General features: G+C 45.8%; 1 protein-coding gene across 1 annotated transcript in view; it reads left to right on the top strand.

Annotated features, from left to right (window-relative positions):
• Window positions 1-730: 730 nt before the first annotated feature.
• The window catches only part of HMG20A (high mobility group 20A), a 79,160-nt gene continuing 64,731 nt past the window's right edge, over window positions 731-15,159 (top strand). The window contains exon 1 of the mRNA XM_065412033.1: window positions 731-775. The gene's annotated coding sequence lies outside the window, so the exon portion shown is untranslated. The remainder of the gene's footprint in view (window positions 776-15,159) is intronic.

Raw genomic sequence — 15,159 nt, 5'->3', positions numbered from 1 at the left:
ACGGTTCAGCTCAGCTGCCGCCGAGCCCCAAGGAGGAGCCGACTCTGGCACCCACCGACGGACTGACTCACACAACTAACTAACTACTACCAGCGGCCGGCCACAAGCAGAGACCACGCCCCCCACGGCGCGCTACACCAACCGTCCCTCCCCCTTCCTCGCGCGGGGCGCCAACCGTCACTCTCTCTACTGCGCGCACGGAGGAAGGAGAATCTAGCCACTCGCGCGCTCCCGAGCACACGGGACACCGAGCCATGAGCGCGCTCTCGCTCTCGCAAAGCGCACGCCGATTGGCTCGAATGGTGACAAAGGGCGTGGCGCCGCGGAGTAGACACTATCGGTTTGCTGAGAGATGGTCCTAGTACGGTGTACTCAGAGCGAGAGAAGGGGAAACTACGATTCCCAGCATGCATTGCACCCACCCCGCCGCCGGGCCCTTGAAAAATTGCATCACCACGTACGAGAAGGTATACTGCCGCCAGTCGGATCAAATAGTTCTGCGCTGGCTTTCTCCCTTTCCTTTCTCGGCTGTCAATGGTGAAGCGAGAGAAGTCGGTTCACTCCGATCCCACTGTCCATTCCCTTGCGGAGCCTTCCTACGGGGGGAGGAGGACCGGGGAGGCAGGGTGTGAGAGGGGCGGAGAGATCTGTGCGGGGCAAAGGGAAGGGTAAAGCGGCTGTGTGTGTGTATGAGTCTGGAGGAGACTGAGTGGGGTGAGGGGATTGCGCTCCGTAGGGTGACCCCCCCCCCTCCCGGAAAGCCATCCTGCGGCAGGTCAGTAGAGAGGGTCTGAGAAGCCCCGAGACCCACGTATCCCATCTTCCCGTTCGTGCGGTGCGTGAGGGCTTCACTGGGGAAGGGGACACCCCCATGCCCTTGCTCCTAAGGGAAGGGGGCCTGCCTGGGTACTCAAACCCCAGCAGGAGGTGGGGCAGGGGAAACGTATCTTCCTCCAGCTTCCGTCCCTCACCAGCCCCAGCAGCCTTTATTCAATCTCAGCCCCTCCTCCCCACTAACTTCTCTTGTAACGGGAGAGGAGGGGATGCGCCACTGGGCTTCCTAGCCGCCACCCCCACAAGACACCAAAGGAAATCCGGGAGTAATCTCTAGGATAGGGAGCCCGGGCCTCGTGTGGGAATGAGGGTTTGGAGGGAAAGGAGGGTCAGATGCATCTGGGGCCTCTTCTCATACAACCCCCAAACCTGTTAAGGCACAAAAGGGGGGGGAATGGTGGCGGTCCTTTAATTTCTTTATTCCATAAACCTTGACTGTCCTATGAGATGGTAGATAGTTGATACTGAAAACTGCAAGATTGAAAATCCACTCACAACTGGGGAGCTTTAACTGCTAGTTCCTGTAGAATTTAAGCTTCTAGTTCTTGGGTTTGCAAAGAAAATATAACAAACCTGAACAGCCTCTTAAATCTTCAGGTAGACTGCTTTGGGCTTTTTCAGAGCTCAGCAGTTGCAGAATACAATTGACAAGAACAGTCAGTTTCACTGCTACTGTCAGGGACCAATGGGTCGGCAGTAAAACAGATGAGAATGATGTCAGTGTCATGTTCTTTCTGCTCAGGAGAGCTATGAGCAGCTGCTTGCAGGAGGGATGAAGTAGTAGAATTGCACATACCTTGCTGCGGAAGGGTAAAAATACATCCTTCCACCCCCTCATAGCAGCCAGGAAGCTTTGTAGGGAGAGAGAGAAAAGGAATGTTGGAAGCAAGAAGCAGCTTTAGATTTATCAAACACCTCCTATCTAGAGGCTAAATTGAAAATTGGGACAGCACTCCCCTTACCAGCAGATGGAGGCTGGTCTTCTTACTGAGGCATTGCCTCTGAAATTTGATTAAGGAGGGCAAGCATATTTCTCACAGGTGTATGGGTGATAGGCTTCGACCACTTGCTAGTCGGTGACCATGATTTTTCAAGACCTGATTATCCTTATTTTACAGATGTGGAAAGTGAGGCATGTAGGAATATTAACTTGCTCAAGGCCACATAACAAATCAATGATAGAGGTGGAAATAGAACGTGAGCACACTTACTGTCACTTTAGAATGTTGGTGTGTGGTTCCTGAGAATATTTTTAACATGCGCTTAGGTATATAGATACTTATTTCATTGATTGCGATGGGTATTTAAAATGCTAAGAAACTGCAACAGACACAGATAAGCATGGCAACGTGCTATACGGCTGCTACTTCACAATGGAAGGTTAATGCCTTTTTTAGACTTTTATTTTAATGTTTTCTAACAATGTCTGGCAGAGATGACTGGCTCCATTAACAATACTTTGCTTTTCTAAAGCATCTTCTAACCAGTGATTACAAAATGCTTTGCAAACATTAAAGATTATCCTCATTTTAGGATTGAAGAAACTGAGGCAGGGAGACTTACTTTCCTGTGTTACACTGAAAGTCTGGTAGAACTGGGTTTGGAACTCCTGATTCCAAATTATTGACTTTAACAAGAATATCTTTCCTTGGTTTTGTTGTAAGTCCTTCAGCCCAGGGCTTGAAAAGATTACAAGATACTTTTTAGCTGTTATTATCCCAGAGGTAATTATGGAGGATGAGATGTGTGGGCTGAGCAACAGTGAAGCCCAGGGGCAACATGTTGGAAGAAGCTCAGTTATTCTCCCACCAACAGTTGGACAGAAGGTGAGGAGACTGAATTTTCTACTAGGTAGCTGTCTCTAGCACTCACAAGTAGGTTTCATCTTTTTTATTCACATCTAGCTGTTAGAAGGGGGTGGCAGGGAGAAAGAACTTTCTGTCTTTCCTTTCTTCTGTCCAGAAGCTCTTTGCCGTTATCTTTCTCCCAGAGACTACTGGTTTTACTCTACCTTTACACCCCAACTTTCATTTATTCATTTATTTATTTTAAGGGAAGGTCTTTCCCCTGTGACATAGCCCCAGTGCTTGCATGGCTGCCTCTGTGGCTAGTTTTTTTCTAAGCAGCAACTGCTTGAAATGACATTCTTGACAGTTTCACTGGTGCAAACAAGCTTTTGAATAGTAGCAGTGAAACTGATCAGTCTTTGCCATGCTGCTGGAGAGCAAAAGGATAGTTATGAAAATTTATCAAACATCTCCAATATATAGGCCTAGAAGATAAGGTGATAAGTAACAGTCAACATGGATTTGTCAAGAACAAATATTGTCAAAACAACCTAATAGTGTTCTTTGACAGGGTAACAAGTCTTGTGGATGGGGAAGAAGCAGTAGATGAGAGAGATCTTGACTTTTGTAAGGCTTTTGATACTGTCTTACATGACCTTCTCATACGCAAACTAGGGAAATATAGTCTAGATGGAGCTACTATAAGGTGCATGAATAACTGGTTGGAAAACCATTCCCAGAGAGTAATCAGTGGTTCATAGTCCAGCTGGAAGGGCATATCGAGTGGGATCCTGCAGGGATCAGTCCTGAGTCCGGTTCTGTTCAATATCTTTATAATGATTTAGATAATGGCATAGAGAGTACAAGTTTGTGGACAGTACCAAGCTGGGAAGGGTTGCAAGTGTGTTGGAGGATAGAATTAAAATTCAAAATGATCTAGACAAACTGGAGGAATGGTCTGAAATAAAAAGGAAGAAATTCAATAAGTACAAATGCAAAGTATTCCACTTAGGAAGGGGCACAATCAATTGCACACATGCAAAATGGGAAATGACTGCCTATGAAGGAGTGCTGCGGAAAGGTATATGGGGGATATAGTAGATCACAAGCTAAATATGAGTCAACAGTGTAACGCTGTTGCAAAACAAGCAAACATCATTCTGGGATGTATTAGCAGGAGTGTTGTAAGCAAGACATGAGAAGTAATTCTTCCACTCTAGTCCGTGCTGATAAAGCCTCAGTTGGAGTATTGTTTCCAGTTCTGGGTGCCTCATTTGCGGAAAGATGTGGACAAATTGGAGAAAGTCCAGAGGAGACTAACAAAAGTGATTAGAGGTCTAGAAAATATGACCTGTGAAGAAAGATTGAAAAACTTGGGTTTGTTTAATCTGGAGAAGACTGGGGGTTGAGGGGTCTTGATAACAATTTTCAAGTATGTAAAAGGTTACAAGGAGGAGGTTGAAAAATTATTCTCGTTAACCTCTGAGGATAGAGCAAGAAGCAATGGACTTAAATGTCAGCAAAGGAGGTTTAGGTTGGACATTAGGGAAAACTTCCTAACTGCCAGGGTAGTTAAGCACTGGAATAAATTGCCTAGGGAGGTTGTGGAATCTCCATCATTGGAGGTTTTTAAGAACATGGTAGACAAATGCCTGTCAGGAATGGTCTAGTTATTATATAATCCTGCCTTGAGTGCAGGAGACTGGATGAGATGACCTACTGAGGTCCCTTCCAGACCTACACTTCTATCATTAGCAGCAGAATCACTTGAGCTATCTTTCTGCAGACTTACAAAGGCAGCACTAAATTGATCTATACCCATTTGTTGTTTGGAAGGCTCTTTGCAACTATAATGGATGGAAATATATATTTTTTTAAATTAAGGTTTAAATTCTTCAGACATTTATATCGTAACTCTCCTCACTTGCTAGGGCAAGCTCATTCATCCTGAAAAAGTGGGTGAGTGGGATGCCACTATGTCTCACACCATCATCTTCCTCTTTGCCAGAATGAGAGTTGTATCAGTGCTAATGTTAGGTACAGATATTTCCTCCAAGCTGGATTCATGCCTTGCCACTGGTTGAAACAAAGGCTTCAGATAGTAATCTGGAGCATGCCAAGCTCAGAATTCATTCGCTTTAATGAATTACTAATACTCTGTAGTGAAGACATGTGCTGGGTTTTTTTTTCTCAGCTAATCTGCCCCTTTGAAATGCCCTCACTGTCATCATTTGATTAGCTGACTTTGATCTCCTCCTGGCTTCAGTGGTTGGTTCCTGTATGAATTCAAGCTTAATTGTTTTGGTGCTGTAATTCCTGTGTGGTGTAGTACATGCTTGTGCTTTTTGTGTGTTTTGAAGTTTTTAATTTTTCTAGGTGCTGAAGAGTTATGTTTCAATTCACTCCCTCCCCCACCCCCACCCCCCAACCGAAACTCAATTATTTGCTCAGCTTTAGCTGGAAGTGAAAAGCTCCATATCTCTGCACCAATCTTGTGCCCCTTCAACAATAGCTTTTACTTCCAGGAAAGTTGGACTATTTTGGTTTCACACTGAAGTGATTAGAAAATGTCTGCCCTTCCCTACTAAAAAGTGCTGGTAAAACTAAAAGAACATTAATTTCCCACAAATCTTAGATATTAGACATTAAACTATTGTAAAATCTCCATTTCATAGATTCTAGGACTGGAAGGGACCTCGAGAGGTCATCGAGTCCAGTCCCCTGCCCTGATGGCAGGACCAAATACTGTCTAGACCATCCCTGATAGACATTTATCTAACCTACTCTTAAATATCTCCAGAGATGGAGATTCCACAACCTCCCTAGGCAATTTATTCCAGTGTTTTACCACCCTGATAGAGGTGGATGTTGTTGATGGAGGTCTTTATTTATAATGTCCTCAGACAAATAGGTAAAGATACTGTACGTACATGGTAACAAATGACTCCCCCCTCCTCTTTCTCAAGAGACTAGATTGATAGTAGACATCAGTTGACTGATTTCAGTTTTGTGTATTGTATTTCTTATGCAACATACGGTAAACAGAACCAATGTAAAATAGTGCTGGTTTCACCATGTTACTGTATTTGGAATTGTTGTGACTAAAAATCGGTTGTTTTTTTTGTACAGGAGTAAATATAATAAGTTGTGACATTGTTGTAGACCCAACAATGTGCCTTTAAGTCACTAGAAAGCTAATGAAGGAAGCAACTGAAAAATTTATTAAATAGGTTGTGTTGTAGCTTAAAGAATTGCCACCACCTGGAAGCAAGAAAAATCACTGTAGTTGAAACTGAATGACTTAAAGAAATGTGTTATTGATAAAAGCAATATGTATGAAGTCCCTGGCAAAGTGAAGGTGTTTTGGTGAAAAGTGGCAGTTTATTTAAAAAGGAACCCAAGAACTGTGGAATAGAGGGAAAGAATTGTGAACAAGCTTAAAATTCCTCTTTTCTTAAATATTGCAGAAGTGTCATGATGGTTTTTATTCATTCACTGTATTGAAAAAGGGGAGTTTGATGTGCTGGTGATCTTTTAGTGTTCCAAAATTTAAAAAAAAAAAAAAAAACCCTACAAAATAATTGTAATGCCACTTCTTTGGAACAGTTCTTAATTGAATTAAATTCTATTTCTAAATTGCAATTTCTATGTTATGGAAGCAGTAGTTAATAGCACTCTATTGTAACATAGAAATAAATTGCATGCATTAAGAAACATTGCTGAAGATCTGTTTGGACTCTTGCTACATGAATGTTCTTAATGCTTGTTACCTTAGTTCTCCTGTGCCCTAATGTATTTTTACTTCCTAGATACTAAAATTGTTCAGACATTCCTGTCTGGTTGATTTTTGTCTCCTGAATGTGATGGTTGTCTTTGGGACAATAGAGGGTTTTGGCCAATATGGCCTTGTCTACCCTGGTGAAAATTTAATAACAAAAAAAATTGGAATAATTGGAAGCCTAGTGAAACTAGGGCTTTATCGGCCTAACCCAGTATTACATTGTTTTAATTAGACTGTTTTTCAGCAACTTTAACTAAAATGATCGTTAAAACAGGTGTGGCTGCTAGAGTCTAGTTTATGCTGTAGCTCATGCTTCTTCAGGTGAGCTGGTGTTAGAACTGATGGGAAATTTTTGTCAATTTCCCCACTGTGAACATAGCTTGGTTCTTTCACTAATTCCCTTGTCTTTCTTTCAAAGCCTTAGGCTTGGTCTACACTTACCCCCCAATTCGAACTAAGGTACGCAACTTCAGCTACGTGAATAACGTAGCTGAAGTTCGAAGTACCTTAGTTCGAACTTACCTCGGTCCACACGCGGCAGACAGGCTCCCCCGTCGACGCCGCGGTACTCCTCTCGTCTAGCTGGAGTACCGCAGTCGACGGCGATCACTTCCTGGTTCGACTTATCGCGTCCAGACAAGACGCGATAAGTCGAACCCAGAACTTCGATTCCCAGCCGCCGAACTAGCGGCTGGGTGTAGACATACCCTCAGACTCCTAATGGCATGTCAATTTCTAGCCTCACAAAGCTGTTTATCCATTATTTGCTTTTTTTAGCACACCATCAGTAAATACTAAACTAGGGTTGATTTACAAGGCCAGACAAGTCAATACCATACAAGCAGGGCCAGATTAAGGCAGCCTGGAGCTCTAGGCACACTGTGACCCTGGGCCCCTGTGGCTCCATCCACTAGCAACCCCACCCACAAAAGTTAGGGACAGTGGCATGGGCCCCCTTCTACTCAGGATTGGCTGCTGAGGCATGCTTTCTACCCCATTAAGAAAGAGGAGGCATCAGGGTACTAGTAGTACTCACTCCAGCAGCTCAGATGTATCTGCTTGGGTGGATATGCCAGACCCACTGGTTTTAGAGTTAGCGTCATATTGAGATTCATGGAACACTTCGCACCTCTCAGAGCTGTTGTTCTGTGCAGTCTTCAGACTCACAAGGATATTGTTGCTTTGGTTACATTTACACTGAGTTCATGTTTTCAAGCTTTTCTTTGCAACCATCAGGGCTAGAAGATATAAAAAGGCACCGGAGACATCTCCATATTAAAATAAAAGCTGAAATTCTGATGTAATCACGAGTCCAGAATATGCTGAGCGTGTCTCGTGAGCTGTGAAGTGGGAGATAGGTCTGTCACTTACCGTGTGCCTAGGAGAGATGGGGAAAGTGAGCTGTGAAAGAAAGCTTTTGGTAAGGTTATGTCAAGCTGTGTTCCCAGTTGCGCCCCAAGACTTACATATGCAGCAGCCTATAGGGTTTGCTGTTTCTCTCTTCTGAAACTGTCATTGCATAAGTGTGACATAAAACTTCACATGCAGCTTTATTAGGAGCAGGTAAAGAGGTGTTTCCAATACAGGGAGTAATGGCACATGCGGTGGAATGATGCAGACTGGCCTCTTAAGAGATTGTTCTCCAACCCACTTTTGGGCCATGGTGACTTTTACCCACAGCATTTCAAATCATGCCATCTGAAAATGTAACTCTTGTCCTTTATTTAATCAAATCTCTAAGGAATAGACAAAAGAAGTAAACAAATACACACTCTACACAAGCATACTATAATGCCTCACTTAAATCCTCCTCCAATCTCTCTTAGTGCTGGTGAGGAAAGATGGGGTCTGTGGAATTAACAAATTTGGATTCTGATGACTAAAGAAGGAAGCCAAATTAGAGTTGAGGATTTCTTGTAGAAAATGCCCTGCCATCGGGCTCCTGCTTATTTGAAACAATGGACCTATAGCTTGAATAGTCTGCTGTTCCCAACTCTGCTAATACACCTCTACCCCAATATAACATGAATTCGGATATAAAGCAGTAAAACAGCGCTCCGGGGAGGCGGGGCTGCACGCTCCGGCGGATCAAAGCAAGTTCAATATAACGTAATTTCACCTATAACATGGTAAGATTTTTTGGCTCCTGAGGACAGCGTTATATCAGGGTAGAGGTGTATTACGTTAGAGGAGAGGCAAACCCTCAGCGTCCCCATTAATTTAGGGCTCTAGAGATGGAAATTTAGTTTCTAGACAGAGTTCAAGAGGCTATTGGAAGTCAGTGAAGGCAGAGTACCTGTGTTGTGTGATTCCGGTATGACTCATTGCTCAGCAGATGTGAGGCTGACTTTTGCAGTGACTGGAGATTCTGAGTGGTTCCAATCCACTCTTTTTGAAATTGGAGTCAGCTGTTCACCACTCAAATTGCACAAGACTAGCATGATGATGGTGAGTTTGAGGAAGAATCTGGAAGAGTTAGTGAGGGAAACATCTGCAGCCCTGCTTAAGATAACATGGCTACCATTTATGAGGCAGGTTTGTGTTCTTGGAGTTTTATTAGATTCTGATGTTGGAAGATCTAGTAACTATAGCTAAAAAGATGTTTTGCATCTGTGTGGGGCCAAAGGAGCACAGCTTTTCTTTTTAGCTGCAGACATACCATCAATGGGATCCTGGTCCATGAGTAGGGCTCCTAGGCACTACAATAATACAAATGAATAATAATAACATGCCTCTGTCACCTCAAGATTAATTTACTGTAATCTCTAGTTGGGACTGCATACTATTCACAATACTGGATCAGCTGGTCCAGATGTGTTGGAAACACAGAGTTAAGTACAGGCAAATGTACTGAATATGCTGCAGTTTACCAACTTCTTATGGCCTCAAACATGTTGAACAAGAAGAGTGACGAAACAGATCTCAGACTATTTCACATGAAAGCTATCACATCAGAAGAGAAATTGCCCCAAACCACCATCTGGTAAGCAATGAACAGAGCCACTCTAACAATTGTGTCAAGTATCGAATGGGTAGCCGTGTTAGTCTGGATCTGTAAAAGCAGCAAAGAGTCCTGTGGCACCTTATAGACCAGGCCTGCACAACATGCGGCCCGCGGGGGCTCACTCTCAAGCCTGGGAGGGAGGGGGAGCAGGGGCGCGCGAATCAGCTGTTTCGCGCGCCGCGGCCGCTCGGGGTCTCCCCCTCCCTCCCAGGCTCTCAAACCTGGGAGGGAGGGGGAGATCCCGAGCGGCCGCGGCGCGCGAAACAGCTGTTTCGTGCGCCGCTGCTCCCCCTCCCTCCCAGGTTTGAGAGCCTGGGAGGGAGGGGGAGAAGCAGCGCCCGCGCCGCGGCCACTCGGAGTCTCCCCCTCCCTCCCAGGCTCTCAAACCTGGGAGGGGGGGGGAGATCCCGAGCGGCCGCGGCGCGCGAAACCGGCCCCCCTGCCCCAAGCGGGACACGGGCAGGGAGCCCTCGCGCGCCGCCGCGCCTCGCCCCCCTGCCCCAAGCGGGACACGGGCAGGGAGCCCTCGCGCGCTGCCGCCCCCCCCCCCCCCCGCCCCAAGCGGGACACGGGCACGGAGCCCTCGCCCCCCCCCCCCCCCCAGCAGGGACACGGGGCTCAGCCACCGCCCCCGTCCTGAGCGCTTTTTGGCCCACCCCACCCCGGGACTCCTGCCCCATCCACCCCCCCGCATTCCTTGATGCCCCCCCCGGGACCCCTGCCCCATCCACCCCCTTCCCTGTCCCCTGACTGCCCTCCGCCGCCCCATCCAACTCCTCTCCTCATTCCCTATCCAACCACCCCTTCTCCCTGTCCCCTGACCACCCTTGGAACCCCTGCCCCTGACTGCCTCCCACCGCCCCATCCAACCCCTGCTCCTTCCTGACTGCCCCCTGGGACCCTTGCCCCCATTCAATCCCCCTGTTCCCTGCCATCTGACTGCCCCGACCCCTATCCACCCCCCCACCCCACCCCCTGAACTCCTCTGCCCTCTATCCAACACCCCCTCCCTGCTCCCTTACCGCGCTGCCTGGAGGTGGCTGGCGGCGCTACAGCCACGCCTTGCTCGGCTGGAACCGGGCCACGCCGCCACCGTGCAGTGCCTGGAGCACCGGGTCAGGCTGAGCTTGCAGCCCCCCTGCTTCCCGCGAATCAGCTTTTCACGCAGGAAGCCTGGGAGGGCTGAGAAGCAAGCGGCGGCTTCGCGCTCAGGCCCAGGGAGGCGGAGCAGAGGTGAGCTGGGGCGGGGAGCGGTTCCCCTCCGCGCCCCTCCCCCCGGGTTACCTGCTGTGGCGCGGGCGGCTCCCCCCACCCCAGCTCACCTCCGCTCCGGCTCCCTGGGCTTGAGCGCAAAGCCACCGCTTGCTTCTCTGCCCTCCCAGGCTTCCCGCGCGAACAGCTGATTTGCGGGAAGCGGGGGGGGGGATGGGGAGAAGCGGGGCAGAGTGTTCAGAGGCAGAGGCGGAGCGGAGGTGAGCTGGGGCTGGGGAGCGGGGCGGAGAGCTGGAGCACCCATGGGGTCGGCTCCTAAGGCGCCACTTTTGGATAATGTGCTCAGGGGGAGCAGCCGCTCCCTCTGCTCCCCCCCAGCTACGGTCCTGGTCACTTCAACTTACCAGTTGTTAAATTTAGAAGCCCTTTTAGAACCGGTTGTCCCGCGCAGGACAACTGGTTCTAAAAGGGCTTCTAAATTTAACAACTGGTAAGTTGAAGTGACCAGGACCGTAGCTGGGGGGGAGCAGCCGCTCCCTCTGCTCCCCCCCAGCTACGGTCCTGGTCACTTCAACTTACCAGTTGTTAAATTTAGAAGCCCTTTTAGAACCGGTTGTCCCGCGCAGGACAACTGGTTCTAAAAGGGCTTCTAAATTTAACAACTGGTTCCCGCGAACCGGCTCCCGCTCACCACTGGAGACTCCCCTTGCCGCTCTCACCCTAGGAGCCAGACACCTCCCAGCAGGGCTGGTGAGTACGGCCAGGGAAGGGTGTGGTGGAGTGAGTGTCTGGGAGATGTGCGGGGGGTGCTGGGCTGTGAGGGTGTGGAGGGTGCTGGGCAGTGGGGGAGGTTTGTGTGTTTTGGGGTGCTAGGCAGTGTGGGCCTGTTGGGGGGTGCTGGGCAGTGAGGGGGATCTGTGTGTGTCAGGGCACTGGGGGTCTGTGTGGGGCATTGTTTAGTTGTGGTGGTGGGGCTGTGGGGAAGGGCACTGGGAGGGAGGGAGGAGAAATCTGTGTGTATTGGGAAACTAGCGAGTGGGGGGTTCTATGTGGGGTGCTGATGTGTATTAAGAGTTACCAGCTGGATTGAGGACTGATAGATCTGGACAGAGTTTATATTGAATGGGCAAATGAAAAAGATCGCAGGGAAAAACAGTAAGGTTAGTTTAGCCGTCTTTGACATTTCGACCAATAAGGACATTAAAATGCATTTGTAATTACATATCTTATTCTTGGCTGATAATCATTTATTGATATTTTTTAGGAAAATTTTCAATTTAAAACACAAACTTTTGTTTTTCTTTTTTTACTTATGATGTCTATCTGAAAACCCATATAAATTGACACAAATTGCAAATTAAAACTTTTTAAATGTATAAGCATTTTACTCACTTGGGCGCATTTGCCTCATGGCACACAAATTTGAACTCTGCTTCAAAAATTTGCACAGAAGAAATTTTTCTTTTACCTTAATTATACTATCTTAGGAGCCCGCTATAACATAGTACCAAGGTTCAATACAAAGTCATATAAAAGTTATACAAAAATGCATAATGCAGAGATTTATCTACAACTGCATTGATTGACTGCTGTGTGCAGTAATATAGTGACCCCTGGACCTACAGGCTTCCACACACCGTCAGTGCCTTGCTAGTGTGCCATGCGCCGTGAGATATCTCTTCTCTTTGTGTGTGACTGTGAGTGTTTCCCTTGTGTGTGAATTTATTCAACAAAATCTTGAGCTTCATAATGGATACCATGAGTGAAAAGAAAAAGAGAAAAAGAGAATCAGAGCACAGAGTTTTCAACACTGAATGGACGAATAAATACTTATATACTATTTCCAAAGACAAAATACTGTGCCTCGTGTGTCGCGAAATGTTAGCCGTTCCGAAAGAATACAACCTTCGGTGGCACTTTGAAACTAAGCATCCCAATCTCGCCAAATTGAGCCCAAATGAAAAAATAATTAAAGCAGCCAGTTTAGCGAAAAACCTTAGTAGAGAACAGCAAATTTTCAAGAAAGTGAGCACTGAGAACGATACAGTTACTAAAGTAAGCTTTAAAATTTCTAAGGAAATTGCTGCTGTTGGGAAATGCTTGACAGAAGGCGAGTTATTAAAAAAGTGTATGTTGATTGCTGTATCTGAGTTATGTCCAGTAAAGAGGGGAATATTTGAGAATGTCAGTCTATCACACATGACTGTACGGAGAAGAATAGCTGACATTTCTACCAATTTAAGTGATCAGTTAAAGCAGAGAGTCAGTGAATTCTGCTTTTACTCCCTAGCTATGGATGAAAGCACCGATTTAAAAGACACCGCCCAACTTCTTATTTTTATTAGAAGTATTGATAAAAACTTTGAAATTACTGAAGAACTTGCTGGCATGTGCTCCATGACGGGTCGCACAACCGGAAAAGAAATTTCCAGTGAAGTGATAAAGTGCACGAATGATAAGTCGGGATTAGATTTCACAAACTTGGTGGCCATTTGTACTGATGGTGCTCCAGCTATGTGCCAAAAAAATGTTGGAGCAGTTACTCTTCTTGAAGAATTTATCGGGAGAGAAATAACCAAACCTCACTTCATTATGCATCAGCAGGTTTTGTGTAGCAAAGTCTTAAAATTTGAGCATGTAATGTCAGTGGTAGTTTCCATTGTAAACTACATCCGTTCTAGAGGACTAAAACATAGGACATTTCGAACCTTTCTTGAAGGGGTAGACACCGAGTGCAATGACTTAATCTACCATACAGAAGTGAGATGGTTGAGTCGAGGAAGAGTGCTCCAGCGTTTTGTTGCTTTGAAAGAGGAGGTAGCAAAATTCCTAGAAAATGGGCCAATAAAATTCCCAGAGCTTGAAAATGAGTCCTGGAATCAAGATCTCTTTTTCTTTTGTGATATTAGAGCACACCTGAATGATCTCAACATTCAACTTCAGGGAAAAAATCAACTTATATTTCAAATGTGTGCAGCAGTGAAAGCTTTCAAAATGAAATTGAAACTTTTCAGAAGTCAGCTGTCAAAAGGTGAAATGTGTCACTTTCCCACTTGTGCACAGCGTATCCCTCAGCACAAACACGCCGAGTTAGGAGAAAAATACGCAAAGCACATCATTCTTTTGATTGAAGAATTTGACAGAAGACTTACTTTGTCTAAAGAAGAAGACGTCCAGTTGAAGCTGATTGAAGATCCCTTTTCTGTGGATCCAGAGGAAGTGCCACTAGATTTGCAGTTGGAGGTTATTGAACTTCAGTGTTCAGCAGTTTACCGAAATAAGCACAGAGAAAGCAGCTTGCGGGACTTCTACAAAAGTCTGGACAATGAAGTTGCACTGAAAACGTTCAGCATTTTTGGACGCACTTACATATGTGAACAAACATTTTCCATCATGAACATGAATAAAAACAAGCAACGTTCTTCTCTGACTGACGACCATTTGGAAGACATTATGAAAATATCCACTTCAAATATGACCCCCAAATGCGACAAGCTTGTTGCCGAAAAGAGATGTAATATTTCTCATTAAATTTGCAAGGTAATTATGAAAAGTACAAATGTTTTCTTTCAACGGAACAGATGTTTTTAATTTTTCCATGATTAATAAAAAAAATTAAAAGAATTTAAAAAATTGTTTGATTTAATTGAAAAATTCTTAATAAAGTATCACACACCCTCCCCCGCAAACCTTAGCTGTTTCGGCGGTGCGGTGCTGGGGAAGGAGGGTTTGTTTCCGCGGGGCTGGGCAGTGCTGGGGGGGGGGGGGGTGTTTCCGCGGGGCCGGGAGGTTTCGGCCCTCAGCTGTTTTCTTTGGAGTAATATGGCCCTCGCCGCTTTACGAGTTGTGCAGGCCTGTTATAGACTAACAGATGTATTGGAGCATGAGCTTTCGTGGGTAAATACCCACTTCTTCGGATGCATGTGACATCTAACAATTGTGTATCCCTTAAATAAGCAATGGTATCAGAGGCAGTTGATATCCTATAAAATCAGCGCAGACAATTCATTGTCCTCCATTGTAAAGAGAAGCTCCGTAATCAATGTTGCTTGTTGCTCAAACCCAAGTCTAAAGTCCAAATGAGTGGGATTCAGGAAAGATGAAATCTGTAGAACCTGTCATGGGTCCTGCCACAATCCTCTCAATAAACTTTCCCAAAACTGGAAGATGATGTGCAGTAGACCCAGTATTACTTCTCTGACCTTCACTCTCCAAGAAGAAGTTGTCTCCAACTTGCAGAGCACCCTTACCACCTTCAGAAGGGCTCAGTGTTGCCTACTCTTTTGATTCTTGTGATATTTCGTGGTTGTCTTAAAGCCCCACCTCCTGGAGTCATGTGATTAAGTGAGACTCTCTTCTTTCTTTCTCTCTCTTTTTATTTATAAAAAAAAAAAGGTTTTTAGCCATCATGATTGCCAAGAAAAAAATTGAAAATGTGAACTTCAAAGTCTCAAAAATTAGAAGATAAATTTTGACTGGGTGCCTGGTATGGGCCTCACTGAAAATGCCACGCTCAGTACAGACTGTAAGAAATAGGACAG

Source organism: Emys orbicularis, chromosome 10, assembly GCF_028017835.1.
Source record: "Emys orbicularis isolate rEmyOrb1 chromosome 10, rEmyOrb1.hap1, whole genome shotgun sequence".
NCBI lineage: Eukaryota > Metazoa > Chordata > Testudines > Emydidae > Emys > Emys orbicularis.
Note: the sequence above shows the minus strand (reverse complement) of the source record. Positions and strands in the feature narration are given on the sequence as shown.